The sequence below is a fragment of the Hetaerina americana genome, unplaced genomic scaffold (genome assembly GCF_022747635.1).
Source record: "Hetaerina americana unplaced genomic scaffold, ioHetAmer1.1.p SCAF_19, whole genome shotgun sequence".
Lineage (NCBI taxonomy): Eukaryota > Metazoa > Arthropoda > Insecta > Odonata > Calopterygidae > Hetaerina > Hetaerina americana.
In genome coordinates this window covers 3,512,501-3,521,791 of record NW_027286752.1, presented here as the reverse complement: position 1 = coordinate 3,521,791, position 9,291 = coordinate 3,512,501, and the positions used below count along the sequence as shown (strand labels likewise).

At 40.7% G+C, this 9,291-nt stretch overlaps 1 protein-coding gene across 3 annotated transcripts in view; it reads left to right on the top strand.

The window, feature by feature from the left end:
- Positions 1–1,763: 1,763 nt before the first annotated feature.
- Positions 1,764–9,291, top strand: part of LOC139687320 (uncharacterized) — a 166,602-nt gene continuing 159,074 nt past the window's right edge. For 2 of the 3 annotated variants that reach the window (XM_071584479.1, XM_071584481.1), the window contains exon 1: positions 1,764–2,371. The gene's annotated coding sequence lies outside the window, so the exon portion shown is untranslated. The remainder of the gene's footprint in view (positions 2,372–9,291) is intronic. The other variant, XM_071584480.1, reaches the window with a different exon arrangement.

The window sequence follows — 9,291 nt, the reverse complement described above, 5'->3', positions numbered from 1 at the left end:
TCATTGTCAATTCATCTTGTCCGTCAAATCCTACCAAATTGGGTTGCATCATTGCTACTAAATGTCGAAGAAGTTGTATCAGTTGCTGACATAATTTAATCTAATTTTTAGTTGATCCAGTGCCACAAAAATGAGAAATTCTTCCTCCAAAACACAAATGAAGGCAACTCTCAAAGAGATCCAACAATCAGAGGATGGCCTGTCATCATGTTATGTGCCTCAACACTTGTTTGAAGGGGAAAGAAAACTATCATGGGTGTTTCTAAGGCATGATTATTCAATTTAAAGGTACCTACTTAAAATTTTAACATTTTTCAAAGTGAAATTGATTTTATTTCTTAGTAATAACCTACTAACCTTTCTCGGGAATTCACAAAACTGTTTAAGATTCAACTTCTGTATGTACTTCATTATAATTGGTAACTGGTTCAATCATAGGAATGTGATTGGTTTACTCCCTTGTTTAGAAAAATACTTGCCAATTAATCCTAGAGTATTAAAAGAAACCAACCTCGACTTCAACAGCTAAAGTGGGTCAATTGTAAGAAGTAGAACTGAATTTCACATGCCAAGATGGCTGGAGTCCTCTTGTTCAGTGCACTGATGCATAAGATAGGTACATAATATCTGAAAAACTATGCATCTTCCGATCAGATCCAAGGAATATGTTTATTTTTGAACGCCCAACTTTTTTAACTGAACTCATTCTGCATCTCAATTCTGTCCAAATATACATATTACGATGCATCGCATGCCAGAAAAATCATCAAAACCGCTCTCTTATCTTATTCGACGTGGGATAAACATTATTACAATTAGTACACAACTCCGTACGCTTAGAAGTCGTGAAATCAAAAATAAATGGTACGACAACTTAACAAATCGGGCGGTCTTCTAACAGCTTTCAGCATTAAAATTGCAAAACCGTAACCCTGGATGCTTGGGCTATGTAACACCTGGATTAAAAGCCCTAAGAGGGCTCCTTACCAAGTTGCTGAAACAGGTAACGAATTCGTACTCCGACCCATCACTCATTCAAAAAATAAAGGAATACCGGAAAAATCGACATACGTTAAATAATTTCCCAAATTTGAAAAATTCATACGATTCAACATTTTTGAAGGAATCTTAATTGCTAGCCTGTATTGAAAGGTAGGCTTGCGGTGATTATATTTTCTTTCACAGTTGCGGCACATCGAGGATGGATTAATGGCGATGAATCTTGAGATAAATAATAAATCCCTTGCCTTTAATGCCAATAAATAAATTGGCTGACTTAGGGGTGACCTGTTATCAGCTTAACTTTTCAGGTAATTAAAATGCCAGGGAGACCATTGGATGATAGCCTGAACACTTGGTTCAACTTTACCATTGGGTAGCCCGTGGTAATTGATACTTCCAAAGAGTAAATAAACCTTTGTAACATTAAAAACCACACTGAAGCGGTACTTACGCCAATTTTAGAGCTACAAATCGAAAATAGCAATCATAAAAAAGCAATATACCCTGTAGCTCTCTAAAATGCTTAATTAAACAATAACACTAACTGCTCCTCACGTTGCGACAATCTTCTAATTAGAGGATTTATCCAATTTCGACTGTAAGTTTCATCGATCAATGCAGCCGACGTTAAGTGTCGTAATCGGCCGCATGGAGGAGCTAGGCTCGCTACACGTGATCGGCGCATGTGCGGTGCGACATCCCCTCCATCTCTTCCACCGAACCCCCCAATACCTCCTGCTGCATCCTCCACCGCCGTTCTCCCGTGACCCAACTCATGAGAAAACTTCGGCCTTAGAAGAGGGTGAAGGAAGTTCGCTTTCCATACGAGTGGATTCCGCGGCATTGGGTGGTTAGGAAGGCGAATGAACTGAGACGTTACGTTATTGATTTGTTTCTATTGCGAGCTGTCATTGTTGATGAACCTTCAGGGACAAATCGTGTAGACTAAAATATTTGATTAATAACCTTATGAGCAATAATACTCCTGGAAATATATTATTTACCTCCATTATTTACAATTTGAAGCTTAGGTGCACATCAAGGGGGTGTTGTGACCCTTGGTTGTAGCCGGTGTCGTGCCGAGTGGATTTTTGAGTTTGTGCTCAATTAAGAGAAGTATTGTTTTGGGATTGTAGATTTACGTGTGTACTGAAAGTGCAAAGCCCCGAGTAACTTTTATTTGAACACTATTAAGTAGATACTAATAAAGAACTCCCCGACGGATCCTTTTGCCTCCGGCTACAGCTGCAGTTCGAGACCAACATCGATCGACGGCCTCATCATTTGCTGCTGAAGTTGTCAAGAATAAAAATCAGCTAAATTCCGATTCGGAACTTCAGGAGGAGATAAAGGAGATCCTAAGGTATAGGTAAGAATTTTATTTTTTCGATAAAATACCTACTTAGTAGTTTGTGACCGTAATAGTTATTCATTCTCATTTTCATCGTTGTCTTTCTTTGTCTCGGTTTAAAGCTATATATATTTAGCATTATTTAAGTATAGGTATTATGTTTTGAGATGTGTTTGTTGTATCTGAGTACGTACAGGGATACCATTTTATTAGGCTTATCAATTGAAGATTCACTGACCATTTAATTCGCTGCCTTCATCCGCTTTGCTCACCGGCTCTTGAGTAATGTTTACCCTTCATAGAATACCAACGGTGAGATAACTCCGCCGTGAAATGGTGCTGATTTATCTTGGCATTGGTACTTGAACAATTCCCTTCACATTCTGCAATATTTTCGTGGACACAGTATCGTGAATACTTTGAACAAATTCGGTTATCTCGTTGATTATATCACTAAAGTAATACCCTCTGTGAGACTTAAACCGACATATTGATGCAAACAATAGCATTGAAACCATTCGGTGGTAATTATTAGTAGCAATTATTCAACAGTATTGCAATCTCACCCTTTCTTCCACTACAGGTGTATACTTTCATACGGAATATGATGTGGACTAATTGACTTTTTCTTTTCCACAGTATCTGCTACTTTTAAAATTAGCGCCGATGATTTCCGTTTGGATTTTAACCCACTTATTTCAGAAAAGTAGGTTTTCAATATTTTAAGATTTATTTCTGCAAAATGTAATTTAATAATGTTGCCTACTTGTCTTTTGCTTGTTCTGAATGTACTCTCCAGTTTCTTTTTCTCTACTTCAAATAATTAAACTACTCTCGTTGGTGGCAGGGTAACGTCCTCTCCTCTCAATTCCCGCTGGGGTAGGTTTATTTCTCGGTTATGAGTTGAGTGTTGGTGATTGCTTTTGTCGCTTGAAATAATTGTAATGCGGTGAAGTGAGCGATAGGATTTCAATACTAATTCCCCGTAAAAAATGACCCATAAAAGTTAAATTAAAATCGATGATCTATGTGGAAATACAAGCTTTTCTGGCCGTGAATTAGTAGAATCTTATTTAAATTTTGTTATGTTATTATTTTTGTTAACATTTTTCGGTGACAAAGAATACTCTAATAGTTTCCTTTAACGTCAAAGGGTTATCATATTTGTAGTATTTTCAATAATTCACTTAAAAAATTCTATTGAAATTATTATCGTCTCGTAGTTAGTGGCAAGCACATATTATTATTGTGTTGGACGACATGGGTGCCATACGGCTTCTTCCTCTGTTCCTCATATTCAAGGATGATTGCATTAGCTGTCCCTTTGTTTTTCTTGTTTGATTTCCCCGTCGTGCTTAGCACGGAATTAACGCGTCAGCTGGGAAACATATCAGAAGCACTTCGTGGTATACCATGCATCGCGTAATTGAGACCTTGAATCCCTGAATTAGTTGAGGTATGAAAAATTTTTTTTTAATAGTGATAGTCTTTTTTTGTTCATTTTATCACCTGCTCTATTGATGTAAGCCATAGGGCGCGTCTTGAATCGAGCTGTTGCTTTCATAGATACAATTCTTCAGTTAGAAGACAGATTTATTGGTAAACGAGATTATCTTCCTCTACTAAGTAAGACTATTTGCGCAAAATGTAATCCCTTCGTACGTGAGCAGGAAAGTGGAGTCGTACTTTTTTGTTCCGGAATTGTTTGTTAATTTTTCAAATAACTCCCAGTAAATCTCCGTTATCAACAATCACCATAAATTATACTGATCGTAGCTACATGATATAGGGCGTGGTAGTCCGGTGGGTAGAGCGCTGGGATTTCTATCAGAGTTCCATTCCGGGTGATAATTCTGGGCACCCCAAGCTTCACCCAAGCCGCATGATTTGTCAGTACGATATATTCCCGATAAACCATAGGCGGCGCAGGGAAAACAACTGGCCCTTCACGCAAATTCTTTGCGGGGTTGGCAAAATCAAAAGAGCTTTCTTTTAATAGATTTCCGGAAACTTGCTCCCTTTCACTTAATCACACCATGCTGCCCTGCAATATGGCTCTTCACCGCTGTTTTATGTGTGTGTATATACTACCTTGATCAAAAATTTCCCGGAATTTATTCAGAAAATTAAAAATACAAGTTCATTCATCTAAATCTATATTGTCCCCTTCAAAGTAATCCCCATCGACTGCAACACACTTATGCCAGCGCTTGATCCAATCCTCGAAACATTTTTTATATTCGGTTTTCGGTATGTCCATCAGTGCTTCCTGCGATTTTTCCATTACTTCCTCTCGGCTGCTAAAACGCGTTCCCCGTAATGGTTTTTTAACTCGATTGAACAGAAAGAAGTCACAGGGAGCCAAATCAGGTGAATTCGGTGGCTGTTGGATGGTATTTGTTGCATTTTTCGTCAAAAAATTACGAATAATGATAGCACTGTGCGACGGTGCGGTATCATGGTGCAAAATCCACGAGTTTTCTGCCCACATTTCTGGTCTCTTTCGGCGAATTGCTTCACGCAAACGTCTCATAACGCCCAAATAATACTCTTTGTTTACTGTCTGGCAAAAATTCATGATGCACTACACCGTTGTAATCCATGAAAACCGTCAGCATTGCCTTCTTTTTTGACTGAAAACGACGTGGTTTTTTTGGTTTCGGCTCATTTGGTGAACGCCATTCACTTGCCTGATAATAATCTCAAGAAAGAAGATCCTAAGGCCAATAAAAATAATTAAGAAGAAACTCCTATACCGGTATTTCGGTCACACAGGTGACCATCAACGGGGAGAAAATCAAATAGGGCACTTGAACTAAGAAGAGGAATGTGCACAGGCACCGTCCAAAGTCAAAGTTAACTTGACTTTGGACGGTGCCTGTGTACATTCCTCTTCTTAGTTCAAGTGCCCTATTTGATTTTCTCCCCGTTGTTGGTCACCTGTGTGACCGAAATACCGGTATAGGAGTTTCTTCTTAATTATTTTTATTGGCCTTAGGATCTTCTTTCTTGAGATTATTACTTTAACAGCCAATAGCTCCACATCTTCCACTTGCCTGATGTCTGGATTGCGTGTCGTACTCATAAACCCACGTCTCGTCTCCAGTAATGATCCTTTTGATGAATGTGGGATCGGATTCAGCCTCGCAAATCATGTCTTTTGCGACGTCAACACGGTCTCTTTTTTGCATGAAATTGAGGTCTTTTGGCACCAACTTTGCTGCTACACGACGGAAACCCAAATCATTAACCACAATGTCTTGGGCGGATCCATAGGCAATGTTCAAGTCCTCCGCTATTTCTCTGATGGTTAATTTGCGGTTATTGACCAACATTTCTTTTACTTTATCAATTTTTTCACCGACTTTCGATGTCGATGGTCTGCCACTGCGTTCATCATCTTCGATTGACTCACGACCACTTCTGAACCGCTCGTGCCACTGGTAAACGACCGTTTTTTTTAGAGAATCGTTGCCGAAACACTTTTCCAACATTTCCAACGTCCGTGCGCCACTAAATCCGTTTTTACGCAAAATTTAATACAAGTTCGTTGTTGCAAATTTAAATCCATTTCTGCAATTGTAAAAAATCGCCAACACACACAGAGATAGATGTACTCTTGGCTACGTAACTTTTGCAAATGTCAAGTTATGACACTAAGATTTAAAGGGAATATCAACAACAGATGTACCAATTTAACAAAAAAAACAGAACTCAAATCGGAACGATGGGAGCGCCACACGGTGGTTATTCCGGGAACTTTTTGATCAAGGTAGTATATATATATATGTATGTGTATATGTATATATATATGGGTCGCGGTAGTCCAGGGGGTAGAGCGTTTGACTGCTGACCGGAGGGTCCCTGGTATGTATGTATGTATATATATATATATATATATATATATATATATATATGTATATATATATATATATATCCCTCCCCGGACTACAACCTTGACGTGGTGGAAGGGCTTGTGCGTTCCGATGACCCCTAGAGCTGTACTGGCGGGAGTAATAAAAATTGCTCCTGGTAGGGTCACCCATGCCAGATAGGTCGAAGGTTAGGAGCCAGACGAAAGGTAGTCCACGCAGCGTCTGTTCCTCAGTGAGGCGGCTGCAATGGCGTCTGACCCCAGTGGGGCGGCCAGTAAGTGATGGTGTCACGTTAAAAACACTATTGAGGAAGGCAACGGGAAACCACCTCAATTATCATTCCCAAGAACAATGTGATGGACAATAGAGATATTTTGAGTCCTGGCAACCACGGGGCTCGGCCCAATCGGCCGTGTGTCGTGCCCGGCAGCGGGGGAGGCAAGGCTTCCGCGGTCGTCATCCCACGAAACCCTTGCAAGGGAAAACCAGCAGCAGCAGGACAGAAGACGCAGGAGAAGAAGACCACATTAGTTAGAATAGGAACGTGGAATGTTAGGACAATGATGAGGACGGGGAAATTGGAGAATGTTAAGCGAGAGATGGAAAGGGGAAATATAGATATTTTAGGTCTATGCGAGGTGAGATGGAAAGATAGCGGGGATTACTGGAGTGATAAGTATAGAATAATATACAGCGGTGGGGACGAGAGCCAACGAGGGGTTGCCATAGTATTAAATGAAGAGGTAGGAAGAAGCGTAGTCAACATAGAGCAGGTAAATGATAGAATACTACTAGTGGAGATAAAAGCAGAACCGACGAACTTAGTTATTATCCAGGTATACATGCCACCGAGCAACCATAAGGAAGAAGAGGTCGATAGGATATACGATCAGTTAGAGGACATGATTGCATGTGTTCCTGCAGGGAAACATTTGATAGTGATGGGGGATTGGAATGCGACAGTAGGCGAAGGAAGAGATGGTGATGAGGTGGGGGACTACGGTTTAGGCACGAGGAATGACCGCGGGGAGAAAGCAGTTGAGTTCTGCAGGAGACAGGGGTTAGTTATCACCAACACTTGGTTCAGACACCACAAAAGACGCAGGTATACATGGAAAATGGCTGGTGACTCGGGAAGATATCAGCTAGATTATATCCTGGTTAGACACAGGTTTAGGAACAGTGTGATAAATTCCCACAGCTTCCCGGGAGCGGATGCGGACTCAGACCACAATTTAGTTGTTATGAAATGTAGCGTACGTTTTAAAAAGATAAGGCAGGGGCGGCGAGTTAGAAAATGGAATGTAGAAGCATTAAATGGGTTGAAAAGAAAGGAATACAAACAGGCGGTAGAGAAAATCATGGAGGACGGTAAAGAGCTAAGTACTATTGAAGAAAAATGGGAATGTATCAAAAAAGGGTTGTCTAAAGCGGCAAAAGACCCTATTGGAACCGTTAACGCTAAAAGGACTCGTAAACCATGGATCACGGATGAGATGATTACAAAAATGGATGAGCGGCGAAAATGGAAGAATATAAATACAGAATTAGGCAAAATGAAGTACAAAGAATTGAACAATAAATTGAGGCGGGCAACAAATAAAGCAAAGGAAGCATGGTGGAAGACGCAGTGCGAGAATATGGAAAGTCTGCAGAGGAAGGGGGAAATCGGTGCGCTTTACAGCATAGTTAAATCTTTATCGGGAAGTAAGAAAGGGAGATCAACGATAGCAGTTAGAGATAAGGCCGGTAAGGTAATAGTTGACGCAGGAAAGATCCAAGAGAGATGGAAGGAATATGTAGAAGAACTGTATAGTAAAGAGCTTAGACCAACAAAGTTAGACATTGAAAAGGAACATGACGTAGAGGAAGATAGCTTAGGTCCAGGCATACTAGACAATGAGATAGAAAGGGCATTAAGGGAGATGAAACTAAATAAGGCCGTGGGGGTAGATAACATTCCCGTGGAACTTTTGAAATGCTTGGGAAAATGTGGGAGGAAGAGGCTATATGGGCTGATCCGTAGTATTTATGAGGAGGGAATCTGGCCGGAAGAATTTGTGAGATCAGTTTTAGTTCCTATTCCGAAAAAGGTAAAGGCCACGTCATGTGAGGACTATAGGACAATTAGTTTGATATCCCACGCAGCTAAGGTTGTTCTCAGGATCATAAACAAAAGGATAGAGAGTAGGGCAAATGATTACTTAGGGGATGATCAGTTTGGGTTTAGGAAGGGGAGAGGTACGCGTGATGCCATTGCAGTAATGAGATTATTAATCGAGAGGAATATAGAACACAACCAGGAGGTATTTGCCTGTTTCGTAGATTTCGAAAAAGCGTTTGATAGAGTAAATTGGGAAAAACTAATGAGTATATTGCAGAAAATAGGAATAGATTGGAGGGAAAGGAGGCTAATCCGCAACCTGTACATGTCTCAGACTGCTCAGGTGAGGGTGGGAAACGGGGAGTCAGGATGGGCAGTGTTAGGAAGGGGTGTAAGGCAGGGTTGCCCATTATCACCGTTGCTGTTCAACCTGTACGCAGGAGAAATGATCAAAGAGGCATGGGAAGAACTCGAGGTAGGAATGAAAGTGGGCGGGGAATTCGTAAAATCAGTTAGGTTTGCTGATGACCAAGCTTTAGTTTGTCAGTCAGCCAAGGGGCTGCAAGCATTGCTTAGTGAATTGGAAATTCAGTGCGACAGGTATGGGATGAGAATCAATATTAATAAAACAAAGGTTATGCGATTTTCTAGAAAGAAAAAGGCCAAGCTTAACATTAAAATAGGAGGGCAAAAGCTAGAGCAGGTAGAACAGTTTACGTATCTCGCTAGTGTTTTGGACCAACACGGTCAAAGTAGTAGGGACGTAAGGAGAAGAATTGCGCTAGGCAAAGAGGCTTTCACAAGGAGGAGGGAGTTGATGACAGGGACTTTGAGTAAGGATGTTAAGAAAAGACTCGTAAAAACTTTGATATGGAGCGTAGCTATGTACGGAGCGGAAACGTGGTCATTGAAGCAGGAGGATAGACGTAGATTGGAGGCTTTTGAAATGTGGGTGTGGA